Source organism: Rattus rattus, chromosome 9 (assembly GCF_011064425.1).
Source record: "Rattus rattus isolate New Zealand chromosome 9, Rrattus_CSIRO_v1, whole genome shotgun sequence".
Taxonomy (NCBI): domain Eukaryota; kingdom Metazoa; phylum Chordata; class Mammalia; order Rodentia; family Muridae; genus Rattus; species Rattus rattus.
In genome coordinates, this window is record NC_046162.1 from 60514317 (window position 1) to 60535154 (window position 20838).

The 20838-nt window shown below is 46.8% G+C and overlaps 1 protein-coding gene across 1 annotated transcript in view; it reads right to left on the reverse strand.

Moving 5' to 3' along the window:
* Ezh1 (enhancer of zeste 1 polycomb repressive complex 2 subunit) overlaps positions 1-11016 on the reverse strand; it is a 37029-nt gene extending 26013 nt beyond the window's left edge. Inside the window, exons 1-2 of the mRNA XM_032914428.1 lie at positions 10952-11016; positions 515-582 (exon numbers count right to left, since the gene is read on the reverse strand). The gene's annotated coding sequence lies outside the window, so the exon portion shown is untranslated. The remainder of the gene's footprint in view (positions 1-514; positions 583-10951) is intronic.
* Positions 11017-20838: the final 9822 nt, after the last annotated feature.

Below are 20838 nucleotides of genomic sequence, written 5' to 3' on the forward strand. Positions count from 1 at the left end.
CCTAGTCCCCCTGAAGAGCTGCAAGTACAACTCACTACTGCAAGGCCAGTGTCAGAGGATCTGACACCCTCTTCCTGCCTCCTCGGGCCCTCTGTGCACATGATGCACAGACAGTTATGCAGGCAAAACACCCATATTCATAAATAAAAATATACATCTTTTAAAAAGGAGAGAGGGGTTTTTAATGATTCATTCATTTCTTCTGTGCACTGTGGTGGGGTCATGTGAGGGTTCCGAGCCCCTGGTACTGGTGTTACAGACATTTGGGATTAGTTATGTAGGGACTGAACCGAGTCCTCTGGAGGAGCAGCGCTATCTGCTGAGCCATCCCTCCAGCCCCAAGAGAAGGGGGATGCATGTACCAAGTCCAAGCTGATACTCAGGCTCTCACCTGCACATCAGCTGCAGCCCCATGCAGCCCCACAGACACTGACCACGCTGCAGCTTTCCTTTGGGGGTGGGGCTGAATTACATTTGGAAATTTAGAGAATTTAGTGTGATATGCTCTACTTACCTCACGGAATGCAGCAGGAAATGCTGGACTTTATACTGTACCTCTGTTCTTCAGAAGAATGGCGAGACCTAAGGGTAAAAAGAAGTGTTCAGCTTTTCATGAGAATAAATACATGGGTTTATGAATCAGTCCAGCATATTCAGATACCGAGTCTCCGAGCAGGATACTTCTCCAGAACCAGAAAACTTCAGGGTCTCTGCTGCCATTTTGTATATTAAGTCAGTCTCAAAGATGCTTGACACTATTTAGAAAGTTGCTTTCAAAATTCTATCCTTCTGGGGTTGGGGATTTAGCTCAGTGGTAGAGTGCTTGCCTAGGAAGCGCAAGGCCCTGGTTTCGGTCCCCAGCTCCAAAAAAAAGGAAAAAAAAAAAAATTCTATCCTTCTAGGGCTAGAGAGTTAGCTCAGAGGTAAAGAGCACTTGCTGCTCTTGCAGAGGACCTCCACGGGCACCACATATACCCAGACACACACGTGGTGTACATATACACGTATAGGCAAAACCAACACATACATAATATAATAAATATTTTCTTAATTAAGAAAAAAAAGCAACACTTTCAATCAAGTGCATTCCTGCAATCACCAAGCTTTTTTCCTTATCCAATTGCTTTTTTTTTTTTTTTTTTTCCCGGAGCTGGGGATTGAACCCAGGGCCTTGCGCTTGCTAGGCAAGCGCTCTACCGCTGAGCCAAATCCTCAACCCTCAATTGCTTTTTTAAAAAATATTATTTTATTTTAATGTATGAGTACACTATAGCCATCCCCACATACCAGAAGAGGGCATCAGAACCCATCACAGGTGGTTGTGAGCCACTATGTGGTTGCTGGGAATTGAACTCAGGACCCATGGAAGAGCACAGTCACTGAGCCATCTCTCCAGCCCCTCCTTACCCAATTTCTAGGCTTAACCAGCGGATAGACTTAAAACATTAAATATATGTACAAATCAATAAAATCTAGTTTTATTCTATTTATTCTAGCAAGTAACTAGCTTGCTAGACCTATTTCTTTTAATCACAGTTATTTTCATTTTATGTGTATGAGTGTTTTGCCTACAAATATGCATATGCGTTGTGTGTGTGTGTGTGTGTGTGTGTGTGTGTGTGTGTGTGTGTGTGTGTGTTGCCCGCAGAAATCAGAGGAGGGTATCAGACCCCGTGTGACTGCAGTTCCAGATGACTGTGAGGCACCACGTGGGTGCTGGGAATCCAAACTAGGTTATCTGAAAGAGCAGCCAGTGCTCCTCTGTGCTCTCTCTCCAGCCCTGAGAACTACTTCTGCTCAAACTTCCCTCAAATAGTTTACGTTTCAAAAATCATTTCAAGGAGCCATAAATAAAGCTAAAATTCCAAACAGAAACAAGAGGTTTCAGACTGTATATGTGTGCATGTGCCTTTTTGATACTGAATCTTATATAATCTACATCGGCCTTGAACTCTTGATTCTTCTGCATTAGTCTCAAAAGTGCTGGGATTTTAGGTCTCCACCACACATCCAGCTTTGTGAAGGAAGCCTAACGTTAAAGGTCAACCTTGTTACTCAGAGCTCACCCTGGACATGGTCTCAAAAAATCATTTAAAAAAATGCTATTGGGGGTTGGGGATTTAGCTCAGTGGTAGAGCGCTAGCAAGCGCAAGACCCTGGGTTTGGTCCCCAGCTCCGAAAAAAAGAAAAGAAAAAAAAATGCTATTAAAGGTATGTATCAAAATATGTAGTTATTAACAGCTGTTCTAACATTGTGTGTATATCTGAAAACAAATTTTTCTTTTCTTTTTTTCGGAGCTGGGGACCGAACCCAGGGCCTTGTGCTTGCTAGGCAAGTGCTCTACCACTGAGCCAAATCCCCAACCCCATATCTGAAATTTTAACTTTAAAATATTTTTTAAAGAGTTGCTTATTTATTATATGAGTACACTGTAGCTGTCTTCAGACACACCAGAAGAGGGCATCAGATGCCATTACAGATGGTTGTGAGCCACCATGTGGTTGCTGGGATTTGAACTCAGGACCTCTGGAAGGAAGGGCAGTCAGTGTTTTTAACCTCCGAGCCATCTCTCCGGCCCTTTAAAACACTTTTATCTATTTAATTTTAAATTGGGTGAGGGTGGGGCTGTACATGTGCATGTGATGCCCACAGTGACTGGGAAGAGGCACACAGATCCCCTGGAACTGGAGTTATAGGTGTTTTTGAGCCTGGCTTAGGTACAGGAGACTGAATCGGGTCCTCCAAAAGGGCTGCAAGTGCCTCTTAAGGATTCCTTTTCTTTATGTGTCTGTGAACATATATTTCACAGGTGTACAGGTCTCTGTAGAGACAAGGAAGAGAGCTTTGAATTCCCTGTGCTGGATTAAAGGTGACTGTAAGCGACCCAATGTGAATGCTGGGAACCAAACTCATCCTCTGGAAGAGCAGCAAGCATCTCTCCAGTCCCAGGCAAAATTTAAAGTCAATAATTTTTTTTTTCTTTTTTTCGGAGCTGGGGACCGAACCCAGGGCCTTGTGCTTGCTAGGCAAGCGCTCTACCACTGAGCTAAATCCCCAACCCCAATAAATTTTTATTTACTGATTTTACATGTTGTGGGTTTTCACTGCCCATTAAAGCCCACTCTAAGTCCCTTAAAGCTAAAGCCCAAGAGTTTTCAAAATCACTTTTGTGTTTAGTTCTGTGGTTGAGACAGGGCCTTTCTTGTAGCTCTGATTGGCCTGGAATACACTACGTGGACCAGGCTGGCCTTGTACTCAGATCTGTCCACTCTTCCCCCTGAAGACTGGGATTAAAGAGGCATATGTCAACAGGCCAGACAGCCCACACCTTTCAAATCTCAGCTTCTATTATCTCCATTTGAATCATGGACATAATTGATAAGAGTTCCCCATCTGAAATCTACAGCATTTAACTCCTTAAAAACCATTTACTTCAGGACAGGTTGATTGCCTGGCTCTCATCCGGTGGCATCCTAAGCTGGCCTGCTTCTTGTTTGTTTTTGTTTTTTTTTTTAATATTTATTTATATATTATGTATACATCATACAACTTCTTCCCTGCATGTATGCCTGCAGGCCAGAAGAGGGCATCAGATCCCATTACAGATGGTTGTGAGCCACCATGTGGTTGCTGGGAGTTGAACTCAGGACCTCTGGAAGAGCGCTGAGCCATCTCTCCAGTCCGGTTTATTTTTGAGACAGTCTCATGTAGCAGGGGCTGGCCTTGAACTCCCTATGTGACTTTGAACTCTCGATCCTCCTGTCTTCACCCAAGTGCAGTTATGATACAGCACACATGGCTTCTTCTGGTCTTATCACCTCTGCCCTGAACAGTTAACAAGCCTACTCCAGGAAATGAAGAAGTACTTCAACCACAAACAGGACTGGCTGCCTCAGAAACCTTAGGCTATGTTTACTGAGACCCACAGGACCTGAATGCAAACTCCAGTTTAAGGAGACAGCTTTAACAAAAGTTCTCTCACTGCTCTTAGTCCCCGTCACACACACCCCCTGTCTCTCCTCCCTTCCCAAACACATGCCTCATTTTTTGTTTGTTTTTTAATTTTTGAAACAGGTTATGCTTTGAACTCAGGATCATTCTGAAGCAGCTAAGTGACAAGTGCAAAGTTCCATGTTTTGAAACAGTAAGCTCAGAACAAATCGCTCTATCCAACTGAAACTGGACATTAGTAATAGGGAAAAACTTACCCAGATGTTCCCAGTACTCACTGTGGTGGTACTGAGTGAGGGGAGTGCTGGCTGTGGTGAGGGGGTGAGGATGGGGTGCTGGCTGTGGTGAGGGGGTGAGGATGGGGTGTGGCTGTGGTGAGGGGGGTGAGGATGGGGTGCTGGCTGTGGTGGGGGGTGAGGATGGGGTGCTGGCTGTGGTGAGGGGGTGAGGATGGGGTGCTGGCTGTGGTGAGGGGGGTGAGGATGGGGTGCTGGCTGTGGTGGGGGGTGAGGATGGGGTGGCTGGTGAGGGGGTGAGGATGGTGGGGGTGAGGATGGGGTGCTGGCTGTGGTGAGGGGGTGAGGATGGGGTGTGGCTGTGGTGAGGGGGTGAGGATGGGGGTGGCTGTGGTGGGGGGGTGAGGATGGGGTGCTGGCTGTGGTGGGGGTGAGGATGGGGTGTGGCTGTGGTGGGGGTGAGGATGGGGTGCTGGCTGTGGTGGGGGGGGTGAGGGATGGGGTGCTGGCTGTGGTGAGGGGTGAGGATGGGGGGGCTGGTGAGGGATGGGATGGGGTGTGGCTGTGGTGGGGGTGAGGGATGGGGTGTGGCTGTGGTGGGGGTGAGGATGGGGTGTGGCTGTGATGAGGGGGTGGGGATGGGGTGCTGGCTGTGCTGGGGTGAGGGATGGGGTGCTGGCTGTGGTGAAGGGGTGAGGATGGGGTGCTGGCTGTGCTGGGGTGAGGATGGAGTGTGGCTGTGGTGGGGTGAGGATGGGGTGCTGGCTGTGATGGGGTGAGGATGGAGTATGGCTGTGGTGGTGTAGGGAGCCTTATCGGATTTGGGCCTGGCCGCTTTGTGACTGTATGGCCACAGTTAAGATTACTGCCATAGGGGTTGGGGATTTAGCTCAGCGGTAGAGCGCTTGCCTAGCGAGCGCAAGGCCCTGGGTTCGGTCCCCAGCTCCGGGGGGGGGAAGATTACTGCCATAAAGTCTTGAGATTGTTGGACAAAAGCCTCTCCCATGAATTTATGGCACAGGAAGAAAAGACCAAGTATCTCCTGAGTAAACACCCGGTGTCTCCACTGCATGACCTCTGCTGAGCCCAGCTGATGCATGTGGAACCGACACACCTGGGCCATACCTGGGCGGTGGTCAATTTATTCCTGCCTTTTGCCTTATCAGCCTTTATCCTTGAGATTTAGGCTGGTCTTCTCGGATTTCTCCCTAATTAATTCAGGTCTCCTAGTCGATCTTTCATTACGGAAGTCACGAGCCAGGGTTTCCCACTGTGCTTCCCAGACACAGATATTTTCTACCTGGAGAACTTGGGTATATAAGTGGTGAATAAAGCTACAGGAGACTCTTCCGCCTCTTCCGCTCTGACTTACACACACACACACACTCACTCACACTCACTCTCTCTCTCTCTCTCTCTCTCTCTCTCTCTCTTCCTCTCCTGGCTTGACACGAATAACCTGTGTGTGTGTGTTTCTTTAATTCCACAGGCTTTCGCCCAATTCTCGGTACCGTGTCGGTGCAGGCGCCGACATGGTGGGGTGAGGATAGGGTGCTGGCTGTGGTGAGGGGGTGAGGATGGGGTGTGGCTGTGGTGAGGGGGTGAGGATGGGGTGTGGCTGTGGTGGGGTGAGGATGGGGTGCTGGCTGTGGTGGGGTGAGGATGGGGTGCTGGCTGTGGGGGTGAGGATGGGGGTGTGGGAGGGGGTGAGGATGGGGTGTGTCTGTGGTGGGGGGTGAGGATGGGGTGCTGGCTGTGGTGGGGTGAGGATGGGGTGTGGCTGTGGTGAGGGGGTGAGGATGGGGTGCTGGCTGTGGTGGGGTGAGGATGGGGTGCTGGCTGTGGTGGGGTGAGGATGGGGTGTGGCTGTGGTGGGGTGAGGATGGGGTGTGGCTGTGCTGGGGTGAGGATGGAGTGATGGTTAGGTGGTGATTAAGGGTGAGGGTAAGTGCAATGGCTGTGGTAACAGTGGCATGTATTTAGAGTTTTTAGAGGAAGTGATCACAGGAAAATACCAGAATTTTCATTAGAGTCATAACTGAACTGTTATCACCCACGTACAGTCTGTTGGGAGATGACAGTAACAAAACAATCCAACAACTGACGGTGCCATATCTAACTTTTCTCAAGTGTTTTATTTGGCAAGGAATGTATACACACACACATGAAAAATGTCCTAGAGTTTTAACTAGTCACAACGCAAATAAAACACACTTCCTCTTACAATTTAAGTGGTATGGGAATCTTGCCTGTCCACGAGCCATATTTATCTCACTTGGCTTTTTGATTCACCTTCTATGTCTCTAAAAGTTTACTTGGCGGATGATTCCTCACAGAATGTAGAAAGAAATGAATAGACTGTAGAAACAGGTAGACATGATCAAAAAACACTTGAAAGGGCTGGAGAGATGATTCATCGGTTAAAAGCACTGCATGCTGTTCAAGAGGACCTAAGTTCTATTCCCAGGACCCACACAGCAGCTCACAAACATATGTAGTTCCAATCCCAGATTCGACACACTTTTTGGACCTCCCCTACTACCAGGCAAAGCACTCATATACACTAAATAAAAATAAAATGTAAAACAAAACACAACACTTAAGTACAGCTCCATGATACCACAGCAGCAGCTGGAGCCTCCTAATTGGTTATCACAACAAAGGGGAAAAAAAGCAAACAAACGATTGAGCATCTGGAACAGCCTTGGAGAAAAACCGGGTCATCTACCTCAGGCACAGGAGGGGGAACAAAAAACACCATTTCTATAACCATTTTTTATCAGCACTTACACTTCAGTTAAGTATTACAAGCCTTCCATCATGGTCATTGTACACTGAAGACACCCCAAAACGTCCTGTTTGGGGCCTACATCTTCATATAATTAACTTCAGCTCCACAAAAACAGCTTAATAAAGAGCAGCATCTCCAACAGATCATAAAGGACTCATTGGAAAATGCTGATTAAGCACAATAAGGGGCTCAGGGACTAAGAGCGCTTGCTGTTCTTCCAGAAGACCTGAGTTCAATTCCCAGCACCCATGAACGACCACCTCTTACTGCAGCTCCACAGGATCTGATACCTCTTCTGGCCTCCAGGGATACCCGCACTCACACACATGGATAAGCAATTAAAAATTAATTTCAAAAAATAATGAGATTGTAAGAATACTCACTAATATGGCTAACTTAGAAAAGGTTGATAAGGGCTGGAGAGATGGCTCAGCAGTTAAGAGCACTGACTGTTCTTCCAGAGGTCCTGAGTTCAAATCCCAGCAACCACATGGTGGCATAAAACCATCTGTAGTGAGATCCGATGCCCTCTTCTGGTGTGTCTGAAGACAGCAACAGTGTACTCACAAAATAAACCAACCTTCCCCCCCCCTACCCCCACCGAGCTGAGGACCAAACCCAGGGCCTTGCGCTCTACCACTGAGCTAAATTCCCAACCCTTTTTAAAAAAAAAAAAAAAAGGCTGATACAATTAATTATAAATGGGTATATGAGGCAAACAGAACCGTCACACTGGGCGAGAATGTGAAATTTGAATAAAGGTTCTTCCTGCCAAGCCTGACAACCGAGTTCCAGCCCTTAAACCCACATGGTGGAGAAACTACTCCTCAAAGATAACCTCTGACGGGGTTGGGGATTTAGCTCAGCGGTAGAGCACTTGCCTAGCATGTGCAAGGCCCTGGGTTCGATCCCCAGTTCCGAAAAAAAAAAAAAAAGAAAAGATAACCTCTGACTTCATGAGTGCACACAAAGAAAAACAAATAGCAGAGTGCTGCATATGCTTAGCACACAACCTACTGTAGAAGAAAAAGCACCACACACACACACACACACACACACATACACACACACACAAAGAGCACACCTGGCCCTTCACTACTTAATAATCCAGTTAGGAAGCAAAGTAAAAAAGGCTTTGGAGCCACGCGGCACCACTGCTTCTTCATTTTCCCATGATGTTTATTTTTCATTTTAATTAAAATTCACTTTTAGATTTTATCTCACGTCAGTGTTTGGTCTACATGTGCGTATTCGTGCTGTGGAAGTGGCAGTGCCCTCGGAGTTCAGAAGCTAGTGTCAGTCTGATCCCCTAGAACTGGAGTTATGGGCCATGTGGGTCCTGACAGTCAAATCAGGATCCTCTACAAAAGTAACAGACACTTTAACAGCTGAGCCATCTCCCCAGCCCACTGGAAAGCAGACAGTGCTTTTTTTTTTTTTTTTAAAGATTTATTTTATTTATATGAGCTGTCTTCAGACACACCAGAAGGCGGCATCAGATCCCATTACAAATGGTTGTTGAGCCACCATGTGGTTGCTGGGAACTGAACTCAGGACCTCTGGAAGAGCAGTCAGTGCTCTTAACCACTGAGCCATCTCTCCAGCCCCTAAAATAAATAAAATCTTTAAAACATATATAATTATTATATGTGTGTGTATGTGTGTATGTGTGTGTGTGTGTGTGTGAGTCACTTTTCTCAATTTCACCAATATTTGAATTAAAATCAACCATGAGGCAAGAACACAAGTTAAGAGAGTAGTCACAAGCTGGAGCTGCTCCCAGTTAATAGAACCAGGTCATTTCCACTGCAGATAAGAGTGACAAAAATCAAAGCAGGTTTGGTTTTCTTGGGGAGACTTTTATTTTTATTTCCAGGAACCGAGGAAAATGCTGCCTTGGAGATATACAATGTTGATGGAGAAGAGCTACAGCAGTCTGCTCCAGGCAAGGCCCTGCCTTAGCTGGTTATAAGCTACATAGGTATAAAGTTTTTTTTTTTTTTTGGGGGGGGGTCTATCCATTGTCATTCAATAAAAACAAGATTTTTCAGTTAGACATACAAGTATTAGAATAAATAAGTCAAGGTGGAGAGATGGCTCAGCGGTTAAGAGGACTGACTGCTCTTCCAGAGGTCCTGAGTTCAATTCCCAGCAACCACATGGTGGCTCACAACCATCTGTAGTGGGATCCGATGCCCTCATCTGGTGTGTCCAAAGACAGCAACAGTGTACACATATATAATAAATCAATCTTTTAAAAAAAAATGTAGACTAAATGAGTCAGAACATACCACATAAGGCTTTAGAAGGGTGTGCATACCACATCCCATTAGATGTTGCATTTTTACAGGTGGTTCTTCCGTGTTTACATACTTTTGTGGTTGTTTTGGCACTGGATTTAGTTTAGGCCAGGCTGACCTTGAACTCCTGAGTCTCCCAATTCCATTAACCAAGTTCTGGGATGCAAAGCCTGCACATCACAACCCGATCTCATGATTAAGTTCTTCTCTCCTAACATATATTCACTCCTATGTGAACTGGTCACCTCCCTTTCAGTGCCACAACTGGGGTTCCAAGGCTAAAACCACCTTTCTCAAAAATCAAAAGACTAGCAGAGGTCATACCTTCTCAGGCCGGAAAAAAACAACCCAGGTCCTTTCCTTATCTTAAAATCTTTGGGCGGAGGTGGGCCACACCTTCCAACCTCAACATTCCTGAGGCAGAGGCCTGAGGATCAGGTTAGTGTAAGGTCTGCCTAGTCTACTTGGAGAGTTCCAAGACAGCCAGGGCTATGCGGAGATCAAAATCAAAAAAATTTACTGGGTGGGAGATTTCTAATTCTGAGAGATCATGTAGCAAATGTACCCCCAAATCCTCTACATTTTCAATGTCATTCCTGTACATATCCAATTATTTGTGTTCCTTGGCTTGTTTTTCCCCAAGGCATAGCTTCCAAATTTTGGCTACTCAGTTTATCCATCCCCCAACACTGACCTCTATCTACATCCATTCTCTTCCTTGTGCCCCACACCACCTACATCATCTCAGTGGTCACTTTGACCAAAATAAGTTAGTCCCCAAGGGCTGGAAAGCCACTCTGCGGTTAAGAACACTTGTTGCTCCTGCAAAGAACAAGGACGGGTTCAGTTCCCTGCACCCACATGGTGTGGTACATAACCATCCTTAACTCTACTTCCAGAGGATTCGATGCCCCTGGTACCATCCACACACAGAGTGCACACACATTTAAAGTAAAAATTTAAAAAAAAAAAAAAAACCTAAATCTTAAAAATCCTTTTAAATTTTTTCCTCACATTTACTTCCTGACAAGTTACATCCCACATATAGTACCTCCCCTTTTACTTCAGGACACGTTCATTTGTATATCGTTTGTTTCTCCAGAGAATTCTGGGGACGGGAGAGACAGTCACAGTTTGAAGGCGAATCTTTACTCAAACCCGGAACTAAAGTGAGGCGAGTTAGATCAGCGGCAAGCTCCGGGAGCAAAATGTTGGGGAGGTGACGCGCGACCCTTGGAACCTCGACCCTTACACTTGGGCGCCTTGAGAACCTCGCTCATTTCGCCTTTATATCGGCCTGGCCACCCCTTCCTCAACATCACCTAAAGCCTCTGCAAGCTGGATCCGGGCCTCTGGCCCTCCTGCTTGCGAGTGTCAGGGTCCCTTGCAGACGCCAAGGACCACCCACGCTTGCACGGGACACGAGCCGGGCCCGCCCCCGCCGCGCCCCCTCCGCCACGCGGCCCCCCGCAGCTCGCACGCGCTCTCGCCCCGGGTCCCTCAACACTCAGGACTGCACCCTTCGCGCTACCCCAGGTGAGGCAATGGTATGGACCTCAGCTTCCCCTCATCAGTTTCCTCATCTCTTCGCCTCTCGAGCCCTGAGTTTCCGATGTCACGCCATGCAGAGGCCCGGCCCCACCGCCCAGCCCCGGCTTGTTTACTCACTCACCCTCCATCCTGAGACGCAGACACTCGCCACTAGGACGCCTGCGCGCTACGGCCACGCCCCTGCGCCGCGGCCACGCCCCGCGCCTCCACTCCGTGCGCGTGCGCACTTTGAAGGTGGATCACCTGGGCTGCCTTCTTCGCAGGTATGTGTTTTCGCTAAGGTGATATTGCCGTAGTCTGACACTTTCCCAGGTGGCGCTGCCAGAGAAAATACATCCGGGATCCACGTATCTCTTCTTGAAGACTTTATTCAGCAGCGCACCATCGCCAACTGTGTTTAGACAACTTACATGTCAAGTTTTGGAAGACAGCCTAGAATTTCTTCACTCTGATACCTCGTATTTACCGACACCCCAAATACCTCTGGGCTCTTAAGTTATTGTTTTATTCATACTTGATATTCCTATTTCTGTCTATCCTTCACCTAAAAATATAAAACCTTATATCAAAATATCTCCCCACACAGCAGGAAGAGTTGGATCAGAGGTTAAGAACATAGCTTTTCGGGGCTGGAGAGTTGGCTCAGCGGTTAAGAGCACTGGCTACTCTTCCAGAGGACCTGAGTTCAATTCCCAGCAACCACATGGTGCCTCCCATCCATCTGTAATGGGATTTGATGCCCTCTTCTGGTGTGTCTGAAGACAGTGACAGTGTACTCATAAATAAACATATAAGTAAACATATTTTAAAAAAAACAACATAGCTTTTCTAGATGACTCTGGTTCAATTCTCAGTACCCATAGCACCCAGCCTCACAACCATCTGTAATTCAAGTCTCAGGGGATTTGACTCCTTCTGGCCTCCAGTTACCGGACACACAACATACCATTACACATATTTTTTAAAGATTTATTTATATGTTAGTACACTGTAGTTCTCTTCAGACACTTCAGAAGAGAGCATCCCATTACAGATGGTGGTGAGCCACCATGTGGTTGCTGGGAATTGAACTCAGGACCTCTGGAAGAGCAGTCAGTGCTCTTAACCACTGAGCCATCTCTCCAGCCCCATTACATATATTTTAAAAGCTAGAATTAAAGGCATACACCACCACCTCCAGCCTTGATAATTTCTTTTTAACCTCTCCACAAAATACTTAATAGTGCAAGAAGGAAATAGTAACTTTAGAGGTAGGAAATATCAATCACCAGAAATGAGCAGGTTCTTATTTAAAAAATACCTTATTATTTATTTATTTATTTATTTACTTGTGTGTGTGTGTGTGTGTGTGTGTGTACATTAATACTTGCTATGGTGTTCTTTTGTAACAACTGTCAGAAGTTGTTCCTAGTCTTCCTTCATGTGAGTGCTAGGGCTGGGCCTCAGGTCATCAGGCCAGGCTCAGTAGCAAGTGTCTTTTTTGCCTCCCGAGAGCGCCCTCTTGCTGGCCTTAGCAGTACTTCTCACTATGATTCAATGAAAGGGGCACAAATTCACTAATACATGTCCTTGGCAAATTACATGACTTCAGGTTATTCTTTTAACTATTTTTTTTCCATCTGTATTAACTTGAGTATTTCTTATTTACATTTCGATTGTTATTCCCTTTCCCAGTTTTTGGGCCAACATCCCCCTAACCCTTCCCCCTCCCCTTCTCTATCGGTGTTCCCCTCCCCATCCTCCCCCCATTACCACCCTCCCCCCAACAATCACGTTCACTGTGGGTTCTGTCTTGGCAGGACCAAGGGCTTCCCCTTCCACTGGTGCTCTTACTAGGCTATTCATTGCTACCTATGAGGTTGGAGCCCAGGGTCAGTCCATGTATACTCTTTGGGTAGTGGCTTAGTCCCTGGAAGCTCTGGTTGGTTGGCATTGTTGTTATATGGGGTTAACTAATTTTTTAAAAATAATTATTTATTTTATGCATATGAGTACACTCGCTGTCTTCAGACACACCAGGGGAAGGCATTGGATCTGGATCCCATTACAGATGGTTGTGAGCCACCATGTGGGTGTTGGGAATTGAGCTCAGGACCTCTGGAAGAGCAGTCAGTGCTCTTAACCGCTGAGCCACCTCTGCAGCCCTTTAGTTATTTTTTAAAGATACATTTTTTTTTTTTTTGGTTTTATTGTATATGTGTGTGTGCATGTGTGGCTGTGTGCCTGAGTATATGTATCAGTACCATGTGTGGGCAAGCACACGTGGAGGCCAGAAGGGGGCAGTAGATCCCCTGGGACTGGAGTTGCTGATTGTTGAGGTACCATGTAGGTGCTGGAGATCAAACCCTGGTCCTTTGTAAAAGTAGCCATTGCTGTTAACCACTGTTCCCCCCTCCAGCCCCTACTATTCTTTTCCATTTATCAAAAACTTTGGAGGTAGGTATAGTGGCACACACCTTTAATCCCCAGCACTTGGGAGGCAGAGGCAGCTATCTGGAGACAAGGGACGGCCGTGCATATTTTCCATAGCAAAACAGACCTGGCCTCCCAAGTTCTCCCAGCATCCCTCAGTTCCAACTTGGGCACCTAATCCTGAACTTTCCAGCCCAGGGGCTGGGCTTCTCTTCCCCCTATATAATCCACATCTCTCCATATAATCCTCCCCTCCCTCCCTCTCCTCTCCCTCCCTCTCCCTCCCTCCCTCTCCCTCTCCCTCTCCCTCTCCCTCTCCTCTCCTCTCCCTCTCCCTCCCTCCCTCTCCCTCTCCCTCTCCCTCTCCCTCTCCCTCTCCCTCTCCCCTCCCTCTCCCCTCTCCTCCCTCTCCCCTCTTCCCTCTCCCTCTCCCTCTCCCTCTCCCTCTCCCTCTCCTCTCCCTCTCCCCTCTCCCTCCTCTCCCCTCTCCCTCTCCATGTGTTTCCCATTCCTCTCTTCTCCCTCCCTCTCCCCTCCCCACCCCAGCCCCTTTCCCCATGGCAACTCCCCTGGCCTCAATCCTTGGGAGCAGAGAATTTACCTGCCTGAGAGCAGCTCCCTAACAAAACTGCCCATAATCTAATCTGGCTTGAATGGCTCATTTCACCAGCAGCAGAGGAGTAACCTATCAGCAGGTAAGTAGATCTTCATGAGTTTTGAGGTCAGCCTGGTCTACACGGTTAGTTCCAGGACAGCCAGATCTACATGATGAAAGTCTGTCTTAATAAAAGAATATGGAAGGAAAGAAGGAAGGAAGGAAGGAAGGAAGGAAGGAAGGAAGGAAGGAAGGAAGGAAACCAACCTTTGGGTTTCTAGTCCAGTGAGTTGGCTCAGAATAAAGGTGCTTTCTGGGCAAGCCTGGTAACCTGGGTTTAATCCCCACAATCTAAAGGTGAAGGGAGAAAAGCAACTCATTCTGACACCTCCCACCCACCCACATCCATTGCTGCTACGACTATTTCAATAATAATAATTAATAATAAATTTAAAAACAAAGAAAACATTTTACTGTTTTCCTCTTGTACCTTTTTGTTCAATAACCAAATTAAGTATTCCTTTTTGTTATTTTGGGTTTTTTTTTTTTTCCTTCTCTGTAGCGTTGGCTGTCCTGGAGCTCACTCTGTAGACCAGGCTGTCCTCAAACCCAGAGATCTGCTTACCTCTTGCCTTCCGAGTGCTGAGATTAAAGGCATGTGCCACCATTGTTTAGCATCCTGTTATATTTGCAATGTGTAATAGTATTCTCTTATATTTCTGCTGCCTTCTGGGTATGGGGATATTTGGGTCTCAAACTTGGATTTTACTAAGATTGTCTGGAGAATTCGAGTAATTAAAGAGGTCTGCATACCACCTTCCAGAAAAAAAAAAAGTGTAATCAGTCCAGAGGACAGCCTGGGCTTTCAGTGTTTTAAAAGCATTTGTACCACATTTATAATTAGCGAAGCATTGCCAAAGTCAGAATCTCTGAAGTGACAGAAAGATTGAACCAAATACGCAAGAACATAGGCAGAGGTTTCCTGGAATTTCAGCTCAGGAGCAGAAAGAACCCAGCACTGACCAAAGAGATCAAACATTTCCCCCAAAAAAAGAGTGAATAAGCTTCTATTGATTTGCTGAGGTGGGCTGAAGGGCCAGCCTCATTTTGCCTGGAGAAGGTCAAGTGCTTTACCAGGCGGGTACAGCCGCAGTGAAAAAGGCTGAGATCAAAGAAAACGTACACCAAACTCTTAACAGTGAGCAAGCTGAGTAAGGGGCCCTAGTTTCTTTGCCTTCTATTGTCTTGTGGTAATACCCGACTTTCTCAAAATAATGCGTGTTATCTAAAGAGGGGTTCAGAGGATCCGAATGTCAGAGAGACTACTGAGAGATTTGGGCATCACCAAGAGACTGATAACTGAAGCCAAGGGAGGGGACCTGGCCTTGGGAGGTGTGCCAAGTGGAGAGGAAAGAAAGACACACTTGAGCTAACAACATGGTTACAACATGGGATGTATGTTTCTGAAGTGGCAAGGGAGGGAGTTGGAAAGATTTGTAAAGATATGGAGGATGAGAGCTGGGGAGAGCCGCCAGAGTTCCACCTCCTCATTCAGCCTAGCTGTCTTCCTCTTCCACCCCCAATTTTACCCCTTTCTTCCTCACAGTAATTGGCATGGGACTAACCACAAGGTTTAGTAATTCTTGTCAAGGAAGGACTGTAAAACAACTTTCCACTTTATCCTCCAGTATGGGGTTCGTGGAGGAAATTTTGCCTCCCAGTGTGTTCCTCCTCCTTGGACTGGGCCAGGTACAAACCCCCTCCCCTCCACCCTCTACCCTCACCCCCGTCCCCAGACCAGGCATTTTCTCAGCTGACAGTGTTCCACCAGATACCATCAGCAAGCCTGTGTTTGGCCAGCTCTTCTTCTGAATCTTTTTTTTTTTTTTTTCTTTTGCAACCCTTTAGGTCTTTGTCAGGGGTGGGGTGGTTACAGTGACATCTGCTGGCCAGTGGTCAGCAGCTGGACCTTTGAAAGACCAGCATCTCAGTCTCATTCTCTCTTGGCCCCACCCCCCAGCCACACTGTCCTCTCTGTCCTACTCCCAGGAAGCTACAGAGAGAAAGGAATAGCTGTGCCTCTTCTGGCTTCTCTCTGCACATCTTGCTCTTAAATTGGAGGCCTCCGGGGCCAGGGAAACTGGACACAGTGTGCTGAGCAGTCTAATAGGACTGGTTCTTTTTCTGAAATTTCCCCTATTGCGGAAAAATAAAATTAAGTGTTTAATTTCTGAAACCTAATGCCTCATTTGCCTTGGCAGCCATTCTGCCTGGCTTGGCTGAGAGTCTGGCAACACAAGTCGACTGATTAATACCAGCTCAACTTGCTCCCTGGAGGAAAGTGTTATTTACTTGACCATTTTCTCAAATCCTCTTTAATTGGCTTGTATTTCAGTATAATCATATTGGTTTTAACATGTCCTGTCTCTGACTACCAGCCCCAATGAAGCCCGGGAGAGCTCCCCAATCAGTACACCCTCATCCCCTTCACAAAGCAAGATTTTGTTCAAACCAGTGATTAGAAATGGAACATCATGTGTGCCTTCTGGGATGGGCAAGTTCTAAGTGTACTTTCATCCGGGTTAGTCTTCCGTCCCTGGTAGAAAGGGAAAGAGATGAGGCGTCTCAGAATGTCAAAGGGCTTTCCGTAGTCTCCCTTCCTCCCTTCCAACCTGAGATCCCTTCAGATAAGTGACCCCAACCCAATGTCCTAAACCCTCCCTTGTGAAGCCCCCCAGGGATATCAAATAGCAAGTGTTGGAGTAGGGCACAGAGGGACTGTGGAAAGATTAGGCCCCAGATTTCCCCAACAGTGAAGTGTAAACACAGCTGTGGAGATGGGTGTGAGGCACCCTCCCTCCCCCAGTTCCCACCCAGAAGCAGGGAAAGGCCTGCAGCGAGCAACCAAACAGGAAAACAAAGCGAGGCGCAACCTAAACGCCCAGCAGGAAGGTCACCAGAAACTGGGGCTGCTGCCCAGGACGTGATGTGACCAGTGGAAGAGCCAGACCCCTCCCTGAATGCTTAGGGGCCAATACAATTCCAAAGCCAGTGGAGGTCTGGACATTATGGAGCCTGGAACCGTGGCTTGATTTTGGAAGCTTCTCCATGGCTGGACACTTTGTCCTCTGATCTCGGAAAACTCACTTTCTGCCTTAGGTACTTAGCCTCTGGCCCCTAGTGGCTTAGGGATAGTAAGAATGCATTTGATTCAGCGAGCAAGAGCGAGCCCACAGTAAACCCTTGTCCTGGGCAGTTCGAAACTTCAACTCTGAGCCTCCGAGCCAAAACGTTAAACAGGACTTCCTCAGCCTTTGTTAATTACAAAATAAATAATTCCAGCAGGAGGAGCTTGCCTCTTCAGGAGATTACTTGATGGGGAGGTTATGTGGGTGGGTGGGGAGGGATGGGCACTGTGCTACTCTAAAAGCTCCAACCCCACAGCCATGCGCGGCTCTCTGCTCGTGCTCTCTCTCTCTCTCTCTCTCTCTCTCTCTCTCTCTCTCTCTCTCTCTCTCTCTCTCTCTCTCCTCTTCCCCTCCCTCTCGTTCAGCTGTTACTGCAGGACCTTCATCTCTCAGGACACACCTTTGGCACAGCCCCGCCAGGGTAGTAGCTCTGGTCAGCTGGACAGCTAATGAGCTGTGCTTCCTTTCTGGCCATCGGGAGCCTCCCCTGTAAAAGGGAAATTGCAGAGCTAGAGAAAACAGAAACAACAGCAGCTGACAAACATTAAGCTCTCCTGGGCCTGGTCCTATGCGAAATACTTTGTTTACAGGGATCCTCTCATTTCACAGAGCCAGGCATATTCTCCTCCTCCTTTTACCGCTGAACAAACTAGGGCTTATAAGGTTCTAGAACTTTCCCTCAGGTTATGCAGCCATAAACTAGAGTGGCCAGGATCTGTGCTTTCTGAATTCATTCTGCTTCTTTAGCCCATGCTCTGCAATTCTCTACTACCCCCTCCCTCCTCCGAGGTCTTCTAACTCTGACATCATGATTCTGGATCCACTCCCTGGCTTTCTGCTCTTACCAGTGGCGCCAGAAACTGAATCTATTAGGGGCTCCAGTCTGCTGGTCCAGAGGGAAATAGCTGAACGTTAAGGGGGCTCCTCACTTCCTCTGTACTAAAGATGCCAATCAAAGCTAGACACTCCACAGACCCCCATATCAGCAGGGAACAGTCTCCCTGGAAGACAAACAAATCCCAGGCAGGCAGGAAAGGGGAGGTTCCTTGGCTGGGTGACTTCCCCTTTCTCTTTCCTGGTGTATCAGTTTATCAAGACAGACACTCTCCCACCCCTCCCCCACTCCACTCCCAATGATAGTATCAGTTCTGTGTAACACCGTGGTTAGGATGGGTCATCCAGCTACAGATCTCCTTCAGAACAAGTATATACATCCATCGATGATATTGTATGTAAATGAACAAAAATAAAATACATAAGCCGGGCATGACAGCCGAGTGGCAGTCATCCCAGCATAGGATCTAGCAGGGCAGTAGTGGCCCTACGCCTTTAGTCCCAGCGCTCAGAAGGCAGAGGCAGGCAGATCTCTTGAGTTTGAGGCCAGGCTGGTCTATATAGTGAGTTCCAGGACACCCAGAGCTACATAGTGAGACCCTGTCTCCAACCCCACCCCACCCCTACAGACCCCACAAGAGCATATACCAATCTTTCAGAGGACCAGAGTTCAGTTCCCAGAACCCACATTAGGTGGTTCACAACATCCTGTAACTCTAGCTCCAGGGATCTGACTTCCCTAGGCACTCGTACTCACATGGACACACACATCACATCACATTTATTTATACACTTAACAATTTGTTATAGTGGACTCGAATCTATGTAATCCTTGCAAAATAGATATTCTTATTCCCGTTTTACAGACGACACCGAACTCTGAGAAATCGCCACATGGTGCATGGCCTCACGCTGCTAAGAAGGAAAGTTGAAATTCCAACACAAATTAAAACTGAGTCCAAGGGGTTGGGGATTTAGCTCAGCGGTAGAGCACTTGCCTAGCAAGCACAAGGCCCTGGGTTCAGTCCCCAGCTCCGGAAAAAAAAAAAAACCAAAAAACAAAAAACTGAGTCCAAAATCTGCATTGTTTACAATAGAAGGAGTGTTACATAGTAAACACAAAATTGTGAGACTGCAGAGATCCCAAAATATCTTAGAAATATAGTTGGAAGATTGTTATTATATGTGATTATGACTATGGGTCACTTCTTTTTAATGAAAGAAAAAAAACTTGCCATTCATTTATTTAGTGAGACGGGCACATGTCACAGTGAGAGCCTATCAAAATCTGGCCTTGAGCTTTCTACATCTTGGAGAATGACCTTGAATTCCTGATCTCCCTGCCTTCACTTCCCCCAGGGCTGAGAGACAGCTAAACACCACCACACCTGCTTTATCTAGTGCTGGGTAGCCTGGTGCTCGATTGCTGGGTAAGTGCTCAACCTTCTGAGCTGCATCCCTGGTGACCTTTTTTCAGATATACGTTTGTTCACAGGATCCCAGGTATTTGGTCACAAGCTTTACCTGTATCATCTATACTGATTGGTGAGGTACATCAAGTAATCCCATTTGGCAGATAAGAAACCAGTTTAGAGGGGATAGATGCCTCAAACAAAGCCATTCACAGCTAAAGAAGCAATGGAACTGGGAGACAAAGTCAGGCCTGCTTAATGCTGACAGTATGCTCTAAACAACAAAGGCACCAACAGCCACAGTACTACAGACCGTTTTGGGTAGCCCTAGTGCAGTTTGTATTTTGATGTTAATTTGGCTTTCTCAAGAGGGGCTGCCCGAAAGATGAGTGGATCACATACTCAGGTGATTTCATGTGAACCTTCGCTCCATTTTAACTGGTCAAATAAAAGCCTGTGATTGGGCAACGGAAGGGAAAGGTGGGGCTGGTGGTTTTAGAGAAGGGGAAGGGGAGGAGGGGGAGGCAAGGAGACAGAGGAAGAGGTGGAAGGAAGATGGGGTAGAACTACGTGGCCCCAAGAAACCGCAAGTAGCAAGGGATCTCATAGTTGGGGGATAGAGTAGGGCAAGGGTAAATCTGCCCAATCCAGGCAATGCCTCTTATAACTATTGTATCTGAGTTGTGTGTTCTTTACACAGGCTTATTGGGGTTGGAGATACTGCAACAATAGACTATGGCCACATTCTGCTCTAAGTGTTTTATGCCTTATAACTTACTGGTAATTATCCCCTGTATTAGTCACTTGAACATCACTGTGACCATAGTTCCTGATAGAACCAAGTTAAGGCAAGAAATATGTATTTTACTTGGTTTATAGTTTCACAGTTTAAGCCCATCACAGTAGAAAAGGGAGGCATGGAAGACGGAGCAGCCCAGGTCATGGTGGCAAGACCATGTGGCAGAAGCTGTTCATGTTATGAATAGACCAAGAAGCAGAAAGAACCATAGAAACCATGGGTGGGGTCGCACATTCATACATACTGTGCAAAGCCCCTTCCTTAGTGACCTGCTTCTTTGGTGATGTTCCTAGAGAGGTTTAACTGAGGAGAGGAGAGCAATTCTGAATGTGCATGGCATCCTCAAGTGGACTGGTGATCCAAGATTGAAGAAAATGGGGGCTGGAGAGATAGCTCAGCGGTTAAGAGCATTGGTTCCTTTTCCAGAGGTCCTGAGTTCAAATCCCAGCAACCACATGGTGGCTTACAACCATCTGTAATGAGATCTGATGCCCTCTTCTGGTATGCAGGTGTACATGCAGATAGAGCACTCACATACATAAAATAGATAAATCTTTAAAAAAAAAAAATTTGAAGAAGATGTGGGGAAAACACTGTTCATTTCTCCCAAAGTTTCCAGAATTCTCCAAAGGTCTGCCACCAGCTAGGAATCAAGTGTTCAAAATGTTCGCCTGTGAAGGACATATAGATTTCAAACTACATCAAAACATTTGAAAAAAAAAATCAGTTTAAGGAAGGAAAGGTTTATTTTGGCTCACGGAGCAGCAG